We start from the raw sequence: 21,743 nt of genomic DNA, 5'->3' as shown, positions 1-21,743 counted from the left end.
TGCTGCCATGTTTTATGTTGCATACTATGTACAGCCCCTTGAATATTTCAGTGATTTCCAAAGTGTTAGATATATTGTGTTTGCTCTCTTCTGTTTGGGAAAGGTACTATTTGAGTTTAATTTTAATCAAACTGCTGTGCTCATCTGGCAGATGTATTTTATTTATTGTGATTTAAATATGTTACTTGTGAATCCATATTCCCTCTGAAGCACTTGCTGATCGATTATCCTGCTACCATTTTGCTACACAATACTCATCTCATTGTTTTTCATAACACTCGAGACTTGTCGCCTGAACGGCCATTAATGTAAGGCTGGCCTCCCAGCCGCTGCCTTATCCCATCTCCCCCAATTGCTGGGCACAAACAGCGAGCAAGGGATTTGTTTGCGAAGCCAACTGTAACAAAATGGCCATTTGTCAGCCGCCTGCTATGGGATTGTGCGTAAAAACTGCCTCCTTGAAGTGAAGGGAGTGATCTGCAGGCAAAAGGACTGTCCTTGACTGCACCAGTGGCAGTCAGGTAAGGGGGTTCTTCAAACATAGTTTGAGGGCATGCCAGTTTTGGGATTTCATGGGAGATGCCAGTGTTGGCTTGAGATTGGGGAGGGAGGCAGGCAACTCAACTTGTATCTCAGTGCCTGTATCGTGGGCAAAGTAGAACTATAAGTGCCGGAATGCAATTAAATAGCAGCGCTGCTACGAGTGGCGCAAAGGCCACTGGGCAGGTCGGTCTCCCCACCCCGAAATGTTGGGTTATGTTGACTGGACCTGCCTGACCTACAGACCATTGGTAGGAGAGGACACAGGCATCAACCGGTCTCAGGAGGATAGCTCAGGCACAACGTGCTCGCCTTGGAAGTAAGATGAAACAGAGCAACACAGGTTCGATCCGTGGGTCCACGCTGAGAAGCCTCTGGGTATTAAGCGCATTATAAATAACCAATTACAATTACAGTACCTGCAGCTGCACAGTTAACAAAGGCCCGGCATTTACTACTGTAAAGTGTTTCATTGTTAGCAACTGCATTTGTATACATATTTTGTTAGGTAATTGAAATGGTGATGGGGTGTTAGTACTTCTTGCATGTCAAGGTAGCGGAACAGTGGACAGCTCATTCTCACAACACTTCTTAAGTGGCTGGTTTCAGACTTGAAGGAGAGAGTTAACTGCTTGTAACATCGAAGCTGCACTAAAATAGTCTCATTAGTATGTGTAAAGAAGTAAGATATCCCCACACAAGTACGTTTTCACCTCCTCTACAGTCTCTGAAGTTATCCCCTCACAACATTTTAAGGGTTGGTCCCCCGGAAATCTTAGTCTAGTTGCACTCCTGGCTCTTACCGCAAACCTAAACCCCACTCACTGCCTCTGGAGGGGAGTGCTGGCTGGGGAGGGCTGGCTGGGAGGCGCAAGTTGTGTAATGCTGAGCCAGGGTTTACATATGATTAAACCATTTGAAGGAGACGTGGCGTAGCCTTACATTGCTCACCGACTGCATCTAGGCGCATCACATTGTCACAAAAACCCATCTTTATCTAGCGCTGTTTGTTTATTAGTGCAATTTGCTAGTTGTTACTTTTTTTTGAAAATCAAACCTATACGTGTGTGTTTATTTGATTTTTTCACACGCACATATACATGTGCGTGTGTAGATTTGATTTTCCAAAAAGTGTAATAACTAGAAAATGGCAATGCCATAGAAAGCAAAATACCAGATACATATATATATATATATATATATATATATATATATATATATATATATATATATATATATATATATATATATATATATATTCAGTGAAAGAACTTTGTTAAAGGGACGTTATGGTTAAGTTGCGCTACTAAAAACCTATGAAATTCAGTGAAAAAACTTTGTTAAAGGGACATTATGGTTAAGTTGCGCTACTAAAAACCTATGAAATTCAGTGAAAAAACTTTGTTAAAGGGACATTATGGTTCCAAGTAAAACCAAAAAACCCTTGAAATTCGCCAGTTATGGTAAGCTAAGCAACCATAACTCGCGTCACCACCATGCACTGCTAAGACTTACACCCACGACATCAAACATGACATCACAAATGTCATTGATGACATCACTGATGACATCACATGTGTATGTACTTTTCATGAAATATGTGTACAAGGGATTCTTATTATAATGTTGCAAAAAAAGTGTCAAGGATCATTGCAATAAATATCATACCCTAATTAGTGCATTGAACGATGCATTGATATAAATAGCATTCGATTATGGGGTTTTATCTAGTATACTAAGCTACTCATGCAGAAACATAGCATTGTGTGCAGCATACAAGATGAAGGTATAATATTCGTACTGTTAATATGTTGAATAATGAAATTATAATTGTTTTCTTAATAGATTTTTGTGTACTGTGAAATATGTAATAAGTAGCTAATAAAACCCATGTATTACATAATTGCATTACTATAGACAAAACACAAAGAGACAAGAACACATACCAATATGGGTATATACAGGGAAAGTGAAGTTAGCAAAAAAGCACAAGTAGTAGCAGAAACAATTCATAACCTAACTGATTATTTTCATGCAAATAAATGATTGCTGTTTCAAAGCTGCTATATACCCTATGTATATGTATCACTTGATGTGATTGGACCCTAAGGAAAGTAGTGTGAGTACAATGTATACAAATATGACCGTATACATGGAAAGTACAGCCATAAAAAAACAACAGAACTATCAGAAAATGCTGATAAGTCTATTGATTATCTTTATGCACAAAAAGGATTGCTGTCTTTCAAGCTTGTGTCTTCCCCTATGTATATGTTTCATATGATGTGACTGGACTCTAAGGGAATTACTGTAAGAACCTACTTGAAGGATACGTCTACAAATACAATCATTTCTTTTTAGTTTCTGACTGTTGCTGAAGAAAACCATGTGGCCTAGATATGTCAGCAAAAGAAAAAAGAGTGAGCCATACATGTGATGTCATCAGTGATGTCATCAATGACATTTGTGATGCCATCTTTGATGTCGTGGGTGTTAGTCTTAGCAGTGCACGGTGGTGGCGCGAGTTATGGTTGCTTAGCTTACCATAACTGGCGAATTTCAAGTGTTTTTCGGTTTTACTTGGAACCATAACGTCCCTTTAACAAAGTTTTTTTCACTGAATTTCATAGATGTTTAGTAGCACAACTTAACCATAACGTCCCTTTAACAAAGTTTTTCACTGAATTTCATAGGTTTTTAGTAATGCAACTTAACTATAACGTCCCTTTAACAACATTTTTTCATTGAATTTCGTAGGTTTTTAGTAGTGCAACTTAACAATAATGACTTTCACTTTATATACATATCATATGGAAATGACTGAATCTCTTCTACTGTACTTGATGTCCGCGAACTCATTTAATGTTCGCGGACATGTTCGAAGAACAGTACCACTACCTAAAAAACTCTGGGGGGGTATGTTTGATTGTGAAATCATAACATAGGAACATTTAACAAATTCAAAAAAAAGCACACAAACACATTATATGTACTAATACATAAGAAATGTAACCCATATATACAACACACTAAGCATTCGTTTAAATGCACTATGTTCTAAAATGGAATATACCACAAGATAATAAATTGGCTTCCAACATAATTACCTCACAAACAGGACAGAACTGAGAACAAGAGCAGACCCACTGAGTACATAGGACATATCTTACTTGAAATAGTAAGTGTGCTTAATTGTATTCATATATTTATAAACTTTCTGTATTAGATAAAAAAATATATTATCTTTTTTTTTTCTCTCACAGAAATGTCTAGTACTCTGGAATGGCTAGAGGAACATTTCCCACATGAAGAAATGTCACAAGATAGTGAAACTAATGGTAAACACTTTATAATATAAACCATTTAATTATTATTATTTTGTATACATTTAACATATATATATATATATATATATATATTTGTACAGAGCATACCAAAATAGAAAATACTTCAGAAAAACCTGTTATGGATAACACTTTTCACAGTATAGAAGAAAAAATGGATTTATTGTTGATTAATTTTAATAATGTGAAATCTTTTGTGGAAGATCATTTTAAACCACAAACCTCGTACCATTGCCCCACATGTACTTGTCCCTCCTCACCATATCCCAGTCAATTATCCCCAAACCCTCTCCATAACCCAAAACGTTTTGATGAGACTTCCATCCCTTCTTCACCTAATAACAATCATGATGAAACCCCTAATTCTCCTGTTTTTGTTTCTGTTTCTGCCTCACCTTCTCTGTCATAAATTATTAATATATGTTAAATAAAGTTTAATTTTTATATTGTGTTGTAAATAGTTTCGTTTAAAAAAAAAAACAAAAAACAATGTAGGTGTCCGCGGACAGTGCAGGTGTTCTGAAATGTTCCTAAATAAACGAAAATGGAGGTGTCCTGAAGAACACTATACCTGTTCGTACTGTTCGCTAGCAAGATGAAACTATTCTAAGAACACACGCGGTGTCCTGAAATGTTCGTAATTAAACGAAAATGGAGGTCTCTTAAAGAACACTATACCTGTCCGTACTGTTCGCTAGCAAGTTGAAAATGTTCTAAGAACACAATTGGTGTCCTGAAATGTTTGTACATAAACGAAATTGAACGTGTCCTGAAGAACACTATATCTGTCCTTACTGTTAGCTAGCAAATGTAAACTGTTCTAAGAACACACGCAGTGTCCTGAAATGTTTGTTTCACGTGTGACGCAATTTTAATTAGTTCAGGACCCGAACAGTGTCCATAGAACATCAACGCGCATGTGCTAGCCAATCTCCGTTCATTTGGTGTCCTGCGGACATGCGCTTCCTTCCCGGACCTGTTCGCGAAACGGATCATATGACCGCGCCCACGCTGATCGCGTGCTCTGAATGCGGACACTGTCGGGTCCCCGAACAAATTAAAAGTACATTTTCAATTAATCCATAATATTTTTCAATACAATCTCACCATGGCACAAGTCCCACACAGTAATCCTGAGTTTCGACATACCTTTTGAAACTTTTCAAACTTTTTTTGTGTTCGATCTGTCCGCGGACTTCGCGCATGTCAGCGAACCGCGCACAAGCACCCCTATAAAAGACCACGCCCTAGAGCTTATTCTCATTGTGTTTCTGGCTATTCTTCAGAGCACAGCTATTTCTCCAGCAACTTGCTGATTACACCATCGAGATGGCATCCCTGGCTGCAGAACTGCCACCTGGTGCTGCAATTGCCTCAGCACCGCCCCCACTCCCTCCACCACCACTACCTCCCCAAGGGCCTGAAGAGGGGAACAGGAGTGAGGATGCGGAGGAGGAAGAAGAGGATGATGAGAATGAGGTAGAGGAAAACCCTACTACCAGCACTAGGCGTGAGTCTTGGGTGTGGCGGTTATTTACCATTCATGGTAATGTTCCTAAGGCACGTGTGAACCGTGTTAGCTGCAATGAGTGCAAAATGATACTCAGTCGCGGGAAGCACGGTAAGTACAGCTTTGGGACCACTACTATGAAGCGACATCTGAGGTCATTTCACTCTGGGGCTATTCGCAGGGTTGTACCTTGCGAAGAACGTAGAAGGTTGATTTTGATTTCCTCTACTTCATCCTCTGTTCCTGATCCTGTCACCACAAGGACCACCTCTGTGGGACAGCGTCTTCCTCAAGCTGCCTCACAGGCCATACAGAATGCTGATGACCCTTATCTTTTGAGGGTCACAGTTGTATGTACGTACTGTGACAAAGTACTCTGCAGGGGGGAGCAAATTCGTAGTGCTTTTGAGACTATCGTCTCAGAGCACGAGAAGATCTGCTCACTACCCAAATAAAACCCACTCTACATCTTCCTCCCTCAGCTCGCCCTTTCTTATCCCTGTGGTTGGTGTCTCTCCCTTTACCTTCCTTTCCCATCCTCTCCTAGTGTGTTGTGTATAAAAAAACCCAAAAAATACAAAATATCAAAAATCAAAAAAATAATAAGGCTCTTTTCAGAGCCCCCTTTCACAGTTAAAAAATAGAAGTGAAAATAAATGAAGCAGGGCCCTTTGTATTTTTTAGAAGTCCGCGGGCAGTTCGCGAACATTTAAAAAATTGGGTTGCTACCCCATCACAAACATTGCAATTTTCTCTGGGAAGAAGAGGTGGCTCTGAAAAGAGCCTTTGGGTGGTGTTTGTAAGTCAAAAATTATAAATGCTTAACACCTACTTCAAAATGGTTGTTGTAATTCCAAAAAAGGTTGCAATGCATTTTGTACATTTCTCAGAAAAATATGATTGCCAGCATAAGTAAGATGGACTCCATCTCTGCGAAAAATGTGTGTACTACGAAACATAATATTTTCATTGTGAAAAGAGGACATGCCAAAATCTCTTAGAAAGGCACAAACAGCCTTATTAACATTGCACCTTGCTTTTTCCATTTGTGGACCAAATCAAGAAGAACGAAGCCACATTTGTCTCTGCGCAATCCGTGAAAATATCACTTGAGAATTAGGAAACATGTCCATAACCTTCCCAAGTCCTTTCTTCATAGCAAATTGCAAAAAAATTCCAGTCACATGTCCTAAACTGTTCCCTCCACAATGAATTACAATTATGTCTGGATGTTGCTCTGTCTCCAAAGTAGCACAGAGAGGTAGCAAGTCCAACCACTTCATTCCACGTACTCCATGCCAGTGTACTTCCACATGTGGGAATCCAAGATCTATAGCTACTCCACAGCTTTCTGCATGCACCTTCAACCAATGTACCCACGAATCTCCCAAAATCCAAACAATCTGTTTTCTGAAACACACAGCCATAGCTATCTTTTGTTCTCTCAGCAAAAAGAGTATCTGAGAAACTCTCTCCTGGCACAACACACCCACTAAACTTTCCTGACCAATCCCTTTCAGTGCATTATTCTCATTTGCATGACTTCTGAACCCAAAAATCCCCGGGTGTAACTCCCGATGTCCGCGAACTACCGCCATGTCCGTGGACATATCATAACATGAACAGCCCTTCTACCATTTCCACTTCACTCTCTCTGCCATTCCCTCATTGGATGTAGCTAAAAAATCACATGACCATGCACCAATCACATTCAATACCTCTAGATCTAACTGCATCATCATAGATCAGCACTGCAAATGTACTGTGAATCTCTCTGAGTACAAGTGTCATATCATTGGCAAGCACCATCTACCAGAAATACTGTACAAGTCTCCAAGATTTATACTTGCAGCTCCATGCATATCCATATGCATGAACACAAACTTCAGGTATGCATATTTTCTGTACAGTAGATGAACACATTTTCAAACAGACTTTTATCTTGTGTAATCTGTAAAATGAATTTACTGTATTTTTTCAATTTCCTAAAATCAACTATCACTTATAAACTTTTGAACTGTTTACTTTCTTTATACACACACACTCAAATCATGTTAAACTAACATTTTTTAAATGAAATATATAGACTACATACATTCAAACAAAATTGCATGCAAGCACAATCTATGTTTAAATCTTTAAAAAAAATATTTATACAATTTCATATTTTTTTGTTTTTATTTATTTATTTACTTAATTACTTTAATTTAGACATGACATTGAGGCGCTATTACCTAGAACAGCTTACTTACAGAAATAGTGGTATTTACTGGTATATTATAAATTTCACGAGACATAGTAAAGATATTTTTTTTTGCTACAGTTAGTCATTCAATACAAATTGTTCATTAAGAACATATCATATGTACTGAACTGATGCAATGTATCTTATGTAAATAAATTAGTTTAATGTTTTTAGAGAAGGCACTGAGGATTTCAATTAAAAATATCAATATCTAAATTAAAAACAGAGCTATATACAAACAAAGTTACTAATCTGAAGCTTTTACAATTGCAGTGAAGACCAGTCTCTTGAAAAGAAGCAGCCGAATTCGAAGAACAAAGAACTAAGAAGTGACCTGTTAATTTAAGAAAATAAGTAAGTAGAATATCACCATAATATTTGTATTATTAATCAAACATACTATAACGTTAATACAAGCTATTTTGGTGCCTAAAAATAGAGATTGTGTACCATTTTGTCCAAAAATCTCTGTGTCTTAAACAGCGATTTACAGCCAGAATGGTCCACAAATTCCTATTTTTGGACACACAAATTACCCAACTGAACCGCTACAATTTTCATATTATAGAACAAACAACTGTTTTAATTGTATACATTAGATTTACTATTTGTACTTTTCCACACCACTAGCTTACTTTTTTTTGTCATCTTAACCCCATTTTAGTAACCCATAAATTCAAGAATACCTATCCCTACTAGTTGTAGTTCCCAATGCACAATCACACACCATTACATACATCTTTATCATCTTACTCAAACACTCATGCACACAGCACACATACATGATATGATATGATATGGTATTTGTAACGCGCCTATACACAGGTGTTTCAAGGCGCGACGAGGCAGGGAGGGGAGGAACAAGGGGAGACAAAACAAACGATCCTACTAGGCCAGGTGTCATTCAGATCGCGCAAGTGCAGGGGTGGGGGAGGGGGGAAAAGTGCAAGGGGAAGGGGAGGGGGGGAAGTGCAGTAAAGGTAAGTGGCGTAAGTAATAAATAAAAAAGGGCCAGCTAGTGGCAAGTGCAAGGTAAGTGCAGAGCAAGTGCTGGGGAAGGGGGGGGGCTGTAGGGATACAGAGACAGTCCCGTAGTGCAGAGGGGTTCCAGGGGATCAGTGACTGGGACCAGGACCGAAGGCAGTTTAGAGTGGTCAAGTTGCAGGATCAGTGCAGTTTAGTGAAGAATTTAATTAGCTGTTCAGCAGGGGAGAGGGAGAGAGAAAGCAGAAGCAAAGAGGAAGGTTTTGAGGTGCTTCCGGAACCGGAGGTGGTTCTCCTCAAGTTTCAGGGAGGCAGGAAGGCTGTTCCAGAGGGAGGCCCCTGCCGCGGAGAGAGATCTACCCCCAGCTCGTTGCTTCGAGAAGCGGCTGACCATGAGGGAGTTGGAGGCGGATGAGCGAAGGGCTCGGGGAGGAAGATATTTGGGAAGAGAGAGTTGAAGGTATTTAGGACCCAGGCCCCAGAAGGCCTTGTGGACAATGCAGAGGGTTTTGAACTTTATCCTCGCAGCCACTGGGAGCCAGTGTAGAGATTTCAGTCCTGGAGAGATATGGTCCCTGGGCTTGAGGCCAAGGACAAGTCTCGCAGTTCTGTTCTGGATGAGTTGCAGAGGGCGGAGAGTGGAGGCAGGCAGGTTAAGATAGAGGCTGTTACAGTAATCCAGCTTCGAGAGAACCAGGGCTCGGGAGACAGTGAGCTTCTGGGGGAAGGAGAGGAAGGGAAGAATACCTCTGAGGAGGTGCAGCTGGTAGTGTGACCTCTTGGCGACGTCAGAAATATGAGGAGAGAAGGAGAGTGTTGAGTCGAAGGTGACCCCAAGGTTTTTTGCCTTGCATGTAGGAGCAGGGAGGGGGCCAAGGGAGGCAGGCCAGAGAGCTGCAGGGAAGGAGGGAGTGGGAGTACCGATGAGTAGAATCTCAGTCTTACTGGCATTAAGGCAGAGGTCATTGGCGGCACAGCATTCTTGGATAGCAGACAGACAGTCAGAGATGAGGGAAGGAGAGGGGGAGGCTGAGGGTAGCCTGAAAATGAGCTGGGTATCGTCCGCATAGCACTGGAAATTAGGGCAGAGAGCGGCGATGCGGTGGGCAAGGAGAGCCAGATACTGGTTGAACAGCCAGGGAGAGAGATTAGATCCCTGGGGGACACCACAGGTGGAGAAAAAGATGTCGGAGAGGAAGGACCCCAGTTGGACCTGGGAGGGTCGATTTGAAAGGAAAGAGGTCAGCCACGCCAGAGCCTGACCAGTGATACCCAGGTTTTCCCGGAAACGGTTGAGCAGGATGGCATGGTTGACAGTGTCAAAGGCAGAGGAGAGATCGAGCAGAATGAGAATACACGGAGTGTTGGAATCGAGGTTCAGGAGCAGGTCTTCACGGATGTTCAGAAGAGCAGTTTCCGTGCTTCTGGCAGCTCTGAAGCCAGATTGATGGTCATGAAGACTACCAACAGATTCAGCATGGAGGTTAAGCTGGGAGATGGCCAGTTTCTCCAGGAGCTTGTCCAGGAAGGGAGTGATGGAGATAGGGCGATAGTTAGCCGGGCAGGAGGGGTCGGAAGAGGGTTTCTTGAGAAGAGGGTGCACAAGGGAGTACATTCCAGAACACCCCAGCCCATACCTTCTTTATTTTTTTCAACAGACCCTAAAGAATGCCTACCAAAAGTCAAGTCCGTAGAAAGCAACGCAAAAGTAGAGCAAATGAAAATGAAAGTGTCCAACATAAGCATCCATCTCTAGCAGAATTTGTAAAACAAGTTGAAACAAAACAGCTAATACAGTCATTTAGTGAAACACAAGAAGTTTTAAGCACAAAAACTTTGCCTCCTCTATCAAAATGTAAAACAAACCAAAAAACAATTAACAGAAAATCAGCTATCACTACAGATAAAACTACTTCTTCAAATTTTAATATAGTGCAAAGTAGGCATACCAAGAAAAGTATTTTAGCCAAAATGTACCGTCACAAAGTCCTTCAAAATCTTATAAAAACAGGAGAGAAATCAGGTTCAATGCTTAAAATCTATCGTAGGAAATTAATCTTAGAAGGGTTGATGGACAGTGCAATTCTTCTGAAAAGAAAGTTATTTATTTTACTGTTAAACAAAATGAAACCACTAACAAAACTAATAACTAAATTACAAAAAAGACTTCTCAATAAGCAAAATGTCAACAGAAAGAACTTCTTAAGTATCTGCGGAGGTGAATGGAATCACACTACGAGCACAGATCCATATTTTAATGAAGAAGCGTACAAACAAAAGCAAACAAATACAATTGCCATACATAGCAGTGGTCGAGGTTATGAAAAAGTGAATAATACCATAATGGAACAAGAAGTACTCCTTACAAAAATATGCTCTGAAAACTTAGAATTACCCCTCCAATCAACTGAATCAGAACGTCTAGTGTACAAATGGCCATGCACGTCAATGTGTAACATTCCCAAACAATGTATCAAATCGTTACGTCAATTCCTCAATAAATATGTAAAAAGCAATGACAAAATCAAAAATAAAATTACTGCAAAATATGGATACCTGTCCAGTGCGCAGTACACAGGACTACAAGGACATTCATTGGCCTGCATTACAGGACCTACTTGTAAAACCACTTTCCATGATATCAAAAGGATATCAACACATCATTCAACTATAAGAAATATAGTCTATAAACTGTACTATGCTAAAAGTCCTGCTTTAGCACTAGCAAAGTTAAATAACATCCTTCTACATGGTACAGCAAAAGACCTACTTGAAGAAATTCACTATATCCAGAAAAAATATTTTGGAAGTGAAAGCCATTTACAGAATGAAATAGCTTTAAACCAATTAAGCAACAATTCTACATACGGGAACCTTTTGCTAAACACATACAAGCAAGAAATACTAAAATTTAAAAGTACATCAGCTGAAGTACCAAACCATGTATGTGTATGTTGCCGTAGAACTTTTTATAAAAGTAACACAAAAACTGTAGACCTATCATGCAAAATAGAAGACAATGAAGATTCTAAATGGTTTGAATTAGCTCTCTACCTTGTAGCAGAAAACAAATACGAAATAACTGAGCCCTTAATACTTTGCAGTTACTGCACTACAAAACTTGACAACAACCAAACTCCTTCACGTGCTATCACAAATAATTTGGAATTATACCCAGTACCAAAACCCCTACAACAACTTAATTTATATGAGAGCATCATAATTCAAACAGTACACCCATTTCAAGCAATAATACGCCTTCAACCAAAAACAGCAAAATTACCTCGCTCTGAATTGGTAAAAGGCATTTGTGGAAAAGTAGTTTATTTACCATTAAGTCTAAAAGAAAATGTGCAACGTCCAATACAGCAATCTTTAATTATCTTAGTAAATGGAGTACCTACAAAAGACAAAAAAATATGGCAACAGCTGGTAGATTTATATAAAGTTAGACAAGCCTTCCAATATCTTAAAGAGAATAATGACTATTACCAAGAAATTCATATTGAAGAAAACTTGAAATATACAACTGAAATAATTCAAGAAAACACAGGAAGCTGGTAAATTTGAGCTACTAGATCCTGCTACAATATCAAATACTTTAGACCATTATACAATTCATCCTTTGCACTGTAATGACACTGTAGAAGATGTACTGGAAACTTACCAAATGCGTCAAATACAAGGATCACCAATCAGCATATGGGAAAAAAGTATAGAAGCACATGCTTTTCCTCTACTCTCTCCTACTGGCAAAGGAGGAAGGTATGATGATAGACCTATTCAAATATCAGCTTCAGAATACCGCTCATTACGGATGTATTCTGAAGATCCCAGATTTAGACAAAATGTGGAATACATATTCCACCTACTCTTCGAAAGTGAACTAGCAACTTTATGTTACGGAGTTGCACACATATTAAAAACAGGATCACACTTTCAAAATATGACAGCTACACAATTATTAGAAAAAGTGCAACAAAAGGATGAGGTTTTACAATCAAATATTACAAATCTATTAGCAAATATGCGTGGTACTAAAGAGTACTGGTTTCGACGTCATGGAGATGTACTTTGTATGATCAGAAACCTTGGCCCACCCACTTGGTTTGTTACATTAAGTTGTGCAGAATATGCATGGGAAGATTTACATGATTTCCTACGCATATCAAATAAAAACAAAACAAACATAGATATAATAACACCTGGAGAACTTTGTTCTTTGGATCCTGTTAATGTTTCAAGATATTTTCACCATCGCTTCATTGCTATGCTACATTTTATTTGTAATAAAACTGTTCCTCCCCTTGGAGAAGTGCAACACTTCTTTTGGAGAAAAGAATACCAAGCCAGAGGAGCACCACATATCCACATGCTTTTATGGATTAAAGATGCTCCTAAATTTGGTCAAGACAGTGATGCCACTGTTTTACAGTTTATTGAAAAATATGTCACTTGTGAAATTCCATCAGAAGCCACAAATAGTGAACTTCATGCACAAATTTTACAATTTCAAAGACACAAATGTGGAAAATATTGCCGTTGCAAATACAAAAACAAAGGGAAATACTACACCAAATGCCGATTTGGTTTCCCTAGACCAGTTACAAATACAGGTCAAGTAAACAACCTCATGTCTTCAGTTAGACATAGTGTTAAAGGTAAGTCACCTAAAAATACATATTACATAAAAAGAAAAGAAGAAGAAAAATATATCTATGATTATAATGCAATCATTGCCCACTTATGGAATGCAAACATAGATGTGCAGTACATTGCAGACAATTCTACTGCAGTTGCACGATATGTCACAGGATACTTAACTAAAGCAGAAAAGACAGGGCTCCAAGACCTCTGGAATGACCTGTCATCAGATAAAACAGTATCTCAGAAATTATACAGCTTGGGCATAAAAATGCTCACTCATAGAGAATGTGGATTATATGAAGCAGCTGATCGTTTAACTGGTACTGCATTGTATGGTAAATCTGAAAATATAGTATGGCTAAGCCTTGGTCTAGCTAAATCTAGAAAAAGAGTTCTAAAATCATATGAAGATATAGAAACAATAGCCAAACATGATCCCAACAGCCAAGACATTTTAAAAAATCAATTTATTGGACACATACTACCCAAACAGAAGTAATACTTTGGAAAACATGTGTCTATACCACATAGCCCAAAACTACACATACAAAAATAATATGAAACCTGATGAAAAAAAAAGGTAAATATAGAGTGACAAACTGTGAAGGCAGCTTAGTTAAACTCACTAAACCAAATTTAATTAATCATATCAAATTGTCATTAAAGACTCCTCAACATAAAGAAGTATATTACATGTCCCTGCTATAACTCTTCAAACCATGGAGAAAAGAAGAACAATTACTAGATAACTATGACTGATATGAGAATGCTTTCAAAGCAAATGAAAGCACTATAACTGATGTAAAATTTACACAGTACAACATGCACAATGAACAGCAACACAAAGAAGAACTCCAAACCCAACTAGATGAGGACACTCCTGACAGTAGTCAACCTTCTGTAACAGGAAGCCAAGAACCACTGGGAGAACCACTAATAATAAATGAGGCAGAATTAGCTATTATAGAAGTAGAAAACACCATGTGTCAGTATGAAGATAAGGAAGACTTAACTATACTACAATCAAAACTAAACAATGAACAAAGTAGCATTTTTCAAGAAGTAACAAAACAAATTGCACATGGTGTAAAACATGAAAATAAAGAATGTTCCTGCCATAAATATAAACCTATACTACTGTACGTCAGTGGTGAAGCTGGTTCTGGCAAAACATTCCTAATCAAAATCATTAGTAAGTTCCTTCAACAATTGACAAACAACAAAGTGTCAGCTGTTGTCACTGCCCCTGCCGGTTTAGCTGCCTACAACATAGGTGGTGTTACATTACACCGATTACTACAATTACCAGTAGAACACCAGAACAAATTAGACTATTACAAATGTTCTTTAGAAGCTGCAATGGAATTACGCAGAGTATTGAAACAAATGAAAACGCTACTAATACATGAAGTGAGCATGGTCTCCAACCTGATGTTAGCTTTGATTCACCTCAGATTACAAGAAGTACTCAAAACAGACTATGAAGAGCTCTTTGCAGGAAAACACATTATTGTTTTTGGAGATCTGCTTCAATTAACACCAGTAAAAGGTGAGCCTATTTTTAAAACATTAGGACACAAACTCTGCCGTAAAACTGTTGGCAGCATTGGAAATGTCAACCTTTGGCAACATTTTTAATACAGAGAATTAACAGAAAACATGCGGCAATCTGCAGATCTCACTTATGCCAACATTTTAAAAAGTATCAGAGTTGGTATACTTTCTAAAGAAGCAGAAGCAATATTGAAAACCCGGCACATTAATGCACTTTATGGCGATAATGCATGTACTACAGCTGTTATGGAACAATTAGCCCACAAACATGTCAATTGAATGGCCTTAATGCCAACTCTTGCAAGCTGTTTCAAATTCAATGAAATCATGCTAAGTAAAGAAATGCAACCAATCATGGAAATTAGCGCCACAGACAAACTAGATGTACATGGTATGACACTACCCATGTGTGACCAAGCCACAACAAGACTAAATGGTTTAGAAAAATCAATCTCAAACACAGCAGGCTTAGAAAAGATATTAAAATGATCCTTAAATTGCAGAGTAATGCTTAAACGTAACCTTGACGTGGACCAAGGACTAGTTAATGGAGCACTGGGTACAGTTGTTGGCTTTCAAACATACCCATGCGACAACAAAATTCAGTTTGTCAATATACTCTTTGACAAACTTTCAGAAGTAAAAAGGATAGGACGCGCAACAGCTAGATTCCTTCTCTTCAAAGATATGTATGTACGCAGAGAACAATTATCTCTAACTCTTGCATACGCAGTCACGATTCATAAATCACAAGGTCTTACCCTAGACAAAGCAATGATAGACATTGGTAACACAGTCTTTAAAGAAGGCATGAGCTATGTAGCACTATCACGCTTTCGTACACTTGGCGGTCTATTTCTAATCAACTTTGATGAAATTAAAATAAACGCTGATATTCCTTGCATTTTAGAATACAATAGACTTCGCTCACTATAACCCCCCACCTAAACACATATTCTGTTCCACAAAAAGTAAAACGTTATAAAAGAAAAATAAATCAAACAGAAATGCAACAGGATGTCACTGCAAATCTTCCAAAGAGAGTAAATGAAACTAATACTTCATCAAGTACCACAATCAAAAAAGAATCAATTAGGGAAAGTAGACCAAGTACTTCTTTAAAGAAGGAAGACAAACTCCAAAAAAAGCAGTTAGATACAGAACTACCTGGACCATTTAAATTCTCAAATATAGTTGGTGTAAGTTGCTACGCAAATGTCGCAATGAATATTCTATTTCAATTACCACCAATTGTTGACAACATTTACTTACACAGTACAGACCCATTGTGTTTGCAAATGTTAGTACTTCACAGAAATGCAGCAAACAATCCTGACAACACGTATAGTGTTTTTGGAATAAAACTACAATTGGACTACTGTGCTGGAATGGTGAAATTCACTATAAATTCACAGGAAGATCCACAAGAATTTCTAATGTACTTACTACAAGTACTGGAAAACAAAAACATACCTATAAATGAAATCTTTCAGATTTCATACATGTGGAAACATACATGCACTCTCTGCAACAATGTGACACAAGAAGAAATCCCCAATGAACGCTTCATATATATATCAATACCAAATTGTGAATCCATTCCATTTCAGCGACTTGTACAAAATGCAAACCATGGTAGATTATGCTCTACCTGCAATCCAGATAATCGCTCCACGTTAGTAATACAACACATAGTAAATACATAATGCTAATGCTTCTACGTTACAATGCAGATGGTACCAAAAACAACTGCAAGCTAACTGGATTCACACATGGTCAAATATCACTTGGTAAGAAAACCTTCACAACAATAGGTATAATCTACCACGCAGGAGCCACAACCAATTCAGGGCACTACACTGCATATATAAAAAAGAAATGTGGATGGTTTGAATGTAATGATAGTACCATAACTCTAAAGCAGAGATTACCAGGAAATCTTACAAACGCTTATTTGATGTTCTTAAAACCAAAATTTGATAACTAAACTGTATTTAAACCCTAAGTAAACTTGTGTTAAAAAATATAAACTGTTAGAATACTCCAAAAGCTATCTAACTGCTCAAAGATTCTACAACAACTAATCAGATAAATGAATACCACTAAATTAGACCAAAAAATACACAGTTAGAATACGCCAATCGGTATCTAACTGTCCCAAAATGTAACAATATCCAAATAGATAAATCAATACCACTAAAATATATAAAAAAAATAGACGGTTAGAATACGCCAATTGGTATCTAACTTTATAATATCAAAACAAATAAATAACATGTTACTGCTCCAAAAAAATACAACAAGCCAAAGTATAAAGCATTAGCCAGAAACAACAAGTGAACACTGAAAACAAACAAGCAAATAAACTGTAGCATAACAGAAAACGTTTTTTTTTTAAATCCAACATGGATTTTTTTTTCTCCCACAGACCCAATGATTTTAGCAACAAATACAGAAACTGAGCAAATTGCACAGTACTTTGATTTGTAATCTACTAAATATGAGGGTCCAAAAAAAAATAAAGTATATTGATTATACAATGCAATAAGTCATTACAAAATACTAATACTAACATGCTATTTTCTTTTATCACAGACATGAACAAGAAAAACATGGACTCCCGTTACTAGACCAAACAGTAAGTATACAATAATAAGGAGAACCATAGCAGAATATCACATCCATAGTATCTAATACCTTTGTTCCTTATACATTTGTTTTTCACCCAAAGTTATAAGCAAATATGAATGTGATATGCTGCGGTGGTTGTTGCCAGGGCATAGAGTCTTGGGTGCATGGCCAAATCCATAGAGTCAAACATGTCAACTATGGTCTATGAAAACTTTTAATGTCCGCGGACATTATGAGTGTTCTTAGAACACTTTCAACTTGCCAGCGAACAATACGGACAGCATTTTCAGGATTCAGGACACCCCCTAAGAACATTTCAGAACAACGCAATAGTTCTTAGAACAATTTCAACTTGACAACGAACAATACGGACTACGCCTTCAGGACACCCGCTACGAACATTCCAGGACACCGCGAGTGTTCTTAGAAATGTCTTCAGAACACCCCGATTTTGTTTATTTGCGAACATTTCAGGTCACCGCGAGTGTTCTTAGAACACATTCAACTTGACAACGAACAATACGAACAGTGTCCTCAGAACACCCCCATTTCGTTTATTTGTGAACATTTCAGGACACCATGAGTGTTCTAAGAACACATTCAACTTGACAGTGAACAATACGGACTACGCCTTCAGGACACCCTCTACGAACATTCCAGGACACTGGGAGTTTTCTTAGAAACGTCTTCAGAACACCCCCATTTTGTTTATTTGCGAACATTTCAGGACACCGCGAGTGTTCTTAGAACACATTCAATTTGAAAGAGAACAATACGGACAGCGTCCTCAGGACACCCCCTACGAACATTCCCCGGACACCGCGAGTGTTCTTAGAAGCGTCTTCAGAAAACCACCATCTTGTTTATTTGCGAACATTTCAGGACACCGCGAGTGTTCTTAGAACACATTCAACTTGACAACAAACAATACAGACAGTGTCCTCAGAACACCCCGATTTAGTTTATTTCGGAACATTTCAGGACACCATGAGTGTTCTAAGAACACATTCAACTTGACAGAGAACAATACGGACAGCGTCCTCAGGACACCCCCATTTTGTTTATTTGCAAACATTCCAGGACACCGGGAGTGTTCTTAGAAACGTCTTCAGAACACCCCCATTTTGTTTATTTGAAAACATTTCAGGACACCGCGAGTGTTCTTAGAACACATTCAACTTGACAGAGAACAATATGGACAGCGTCTTCAGGAAACCCCCTACGAACATTCCCCGGACACCACGAGTGTTCTTAGAACCATCTTCAGAACACCACCATCTTGTTTATTTGCCAACATTTCAGGACACCGCAAGTGTTCTTAGAACACATTCAACTTGACAGAGAACAATACGGACAGCATCCTCAGGGCACCCCCATTTTGTTTATTTGCGAACATTTCAGGACACTGCGAGTGTTCTTAGAACACATTCAACTTGTCAGCCACAACCCCCATTCATATTTGCGAACATTTCAGGACACAGCGAGTGTTCGACAACGTTTTCAGAACACCCCCATTTTGTGTATTTGCGAACAATTCAAGACACCGCAAGTGTTCTTAGAACATATTCAACTTGACAACAAACAATACGGACAGCGTCCTCAGGAAACCCCCATTTTGTTTATTTGCGAACATTTCAGGACACTGCGAGTGTTCTTAGAACAGTTTCAGTTTGCTTGCGAACAAAACTGACACATATTGAGTCCTCAGAACACCCCCCATTCAGTTTATTTAGAACATTTCAGAACACCCGTGATGTCCGCAGACAAATCAAACACAAAAAGAATGTCTAACACATAAAAAACACAACTTTCATCCTATCTCATACACTCCCACCCTCCCCAAACACTCCTACACACCAACACACTCTACTAAATATAAATTTTGAACAAAGTTTCACCGTGATGTCCGTGGACGACCGCGAATCCAAGATGGCGGGCACTACCGAAAATCTGACGTGCTTCACGCTCCACGCCGTCCAATCAGCGAACACGTTGCATGTCCGCGAACATCACGCAAGCCGATTGGCCAATCAGGACATTGTCCGCGGAGCGAACAGGGAAGTGTGTCCGCGGACCGAACACAGATATCACTAATTTTTTTATACCTACTTTTTGGTCATTTTAAAAAAAACTACTGGACGGATTTTCAACAAATTTGCAAAAGCACGCTTTCGGGACCAAGCCGCTGCTCCTGGTCCAAATTTGATGAAAATCCGTCCAGCGGTCCAGCGGTTTGGGCTGTAGACGCAAGCAATTTTTTTTTCCCATTCAGTCTATGGGAAAAAAAAAGTTTTGGGACCCCCCCTATAACTTTGCCCCCCCTGGCCGAATCCTCACCAAACTTTGCAAAGTTTGGTGAGGATCCGTCCAGGGAGAGCGAAGTTATAAGCCGCCCAAAAAGTGCTCTTCCTATGGAAACAGCAACTTAACCATAACTAAATGGCCACTACCGTGGCCATGTAATATATATATATATATAGCAAAGTCCATTTGAGCCAAGTAACATATTCCACAAACGCACTCTAGTAGCCATCGCTGGAAGTTCACCTCCAGTTCAGCCACAACCGCAAGGCATTGTGGTATGCAAATTAGATCAAATGCAAACCTTCTGGTTGGAGCATTTGGCCATGTTCTGTTGTGGCTTAGAACTGGAGGTGAACTTCTAGCGATGGCTACTGGGTGGATTTGTGGAATGCATGACTTGGCTCCAATGGACTTTCCTACTTTCACATTTCAGGTGGAAGGGTTTTTATATATAGAGAGAGAGAGGTTTGCGACCCTTTGTGAATATTCACGAGGATAGCATACATACTTAAGGTGCTCTTCTTTCTTAGTAAAAACCACGGCCAGGAAGAGCCTGTGTAATTATAAGGGAAGGGGGCAGTAGTTAACTGAAGAGGACCCGTGCCGAGCATCATGCAGGGGTGGCCATTTCAGAAAAAAACATTTTGTTCACAGAACGTTTTGTACATAGGAAATGAGAATCTCACTAAATGCTTTTAGCATTTAAAAAAATGCATTTGTGCCTGCTGTGATGCGAATTGCGTAAAATGTTTGCTGCTTTTAACCTGAAATAAACTCACAGAAGGGTTAGAAATTACTATTGTTTGGTGCATTGTGCATATTAAGTCCCATGGAAATTAAACATTGCCACCCATCAGGCACAATGTTTATGGGTGCCATTTTTGGAACTACAAAAATAAAGTATGTCACCTTTGCCAGGAGAGTGGAGTCACCACATTGACACTTTCTCCAACCTGTAATATAAAAACTCACACTAACTAAGGACCTTTCTTTATGGTCGGTGTCCTGTTGTGCACTTACTAAAATAACACGATGAAAGTGCAGTGATTTCAGTTTCAGATAGTTTGTAGTACACTGAATGGTATTAAATGTGGATTTTAAAGATTGCTTGGCTTTAGGCGAGCAAGCACAGCGCTGCTGGAGCAGTCGCTGTGAAGCACTCCCTGTGCTTCTCCTAGGTGAGCCCCACTCACGAGTGCGCAGTGCATCCCCTCAGGCACCCGAAGCCCACTGCCCGCACCACGCCGCCGAAAGAGCCTCCCAAAATGGCCGCCGCCATTGTTTTCTGCGTTGCCTAGCAACGGTGTCTCGTTCATCTACTTGCCAGCCCGCCGGCAGGCGGAAGCCGGCCCAATCGAGGAAGGCCCAGAGAGCAAGGCCCTTCCTGTTTGCCCCTGCCCCTCACTTCTGGCAGCATCTCTACAGGGCAGGAGCCCTCCTCGCACCGTGAGGATCCAGCCTTTGATGCCTCCCCCAGCCCCGATCGACCGCCGACGTTCAACACAGTCTGCAGGAGCAGCCGTGGCCATCTGTACAGCGCTGCTGGAGCAGTCGCTGTGAAGCACTCCCTGTGCTTCTCCTAGGTGAGCCCCACTCACGAGTGCGCAGTGCATCCCCTCAGGCACCCGAAGCCTACTGCCCGCACCACGCCGCCGAAAGAGCCTCCCAAAATGGCCGCCGCCATTGTTTACTGCGTTGCCTAGCAACGGCGTCTCGTTCATCTACTTGCCAGCCCGCCGGCAGGCGGAAGCCGGCCCAATCGAGGAAGGCCCAGAGAGCAAGGCCCTTCCTGTTTGCCCCTGCCCCTCACTTCTGGCAGCATCTCTACAGGGCAGGAGCCCACCTCGCACCGTGAGGATCCAGCCTTTGATGCCTCCCCCAGCCCCGATCGACCGCCGACGTTCAACACGGTCTGCAGGAGCAGCCGTGGCTATCTGTACAGCGCTGCTGGAGCAGTCGCTGTGAAGCACTCCCTGTGCTTCTC

Source organism: Ambystoma mexicanum, chromosome 2q (genome assembly GCF_040938575.1).
Source record: "Ambystoma mexicanum isolate Mex_15411 chromosome 2q, UKY_AmexF1_1, whole genome shotgun sequence".
Classification (NCBI taxonomy): Eukaryota; Metazoa; Chordata; class Amphibia; order Caudata; family Ambystomatidae; genus Ambystoma; species Ambystoma mexicanum.
The sequence above is the reverse complement of the archived record's forward strand: the minus strand, read 5'-3'. Positions refer to the sequence as shown.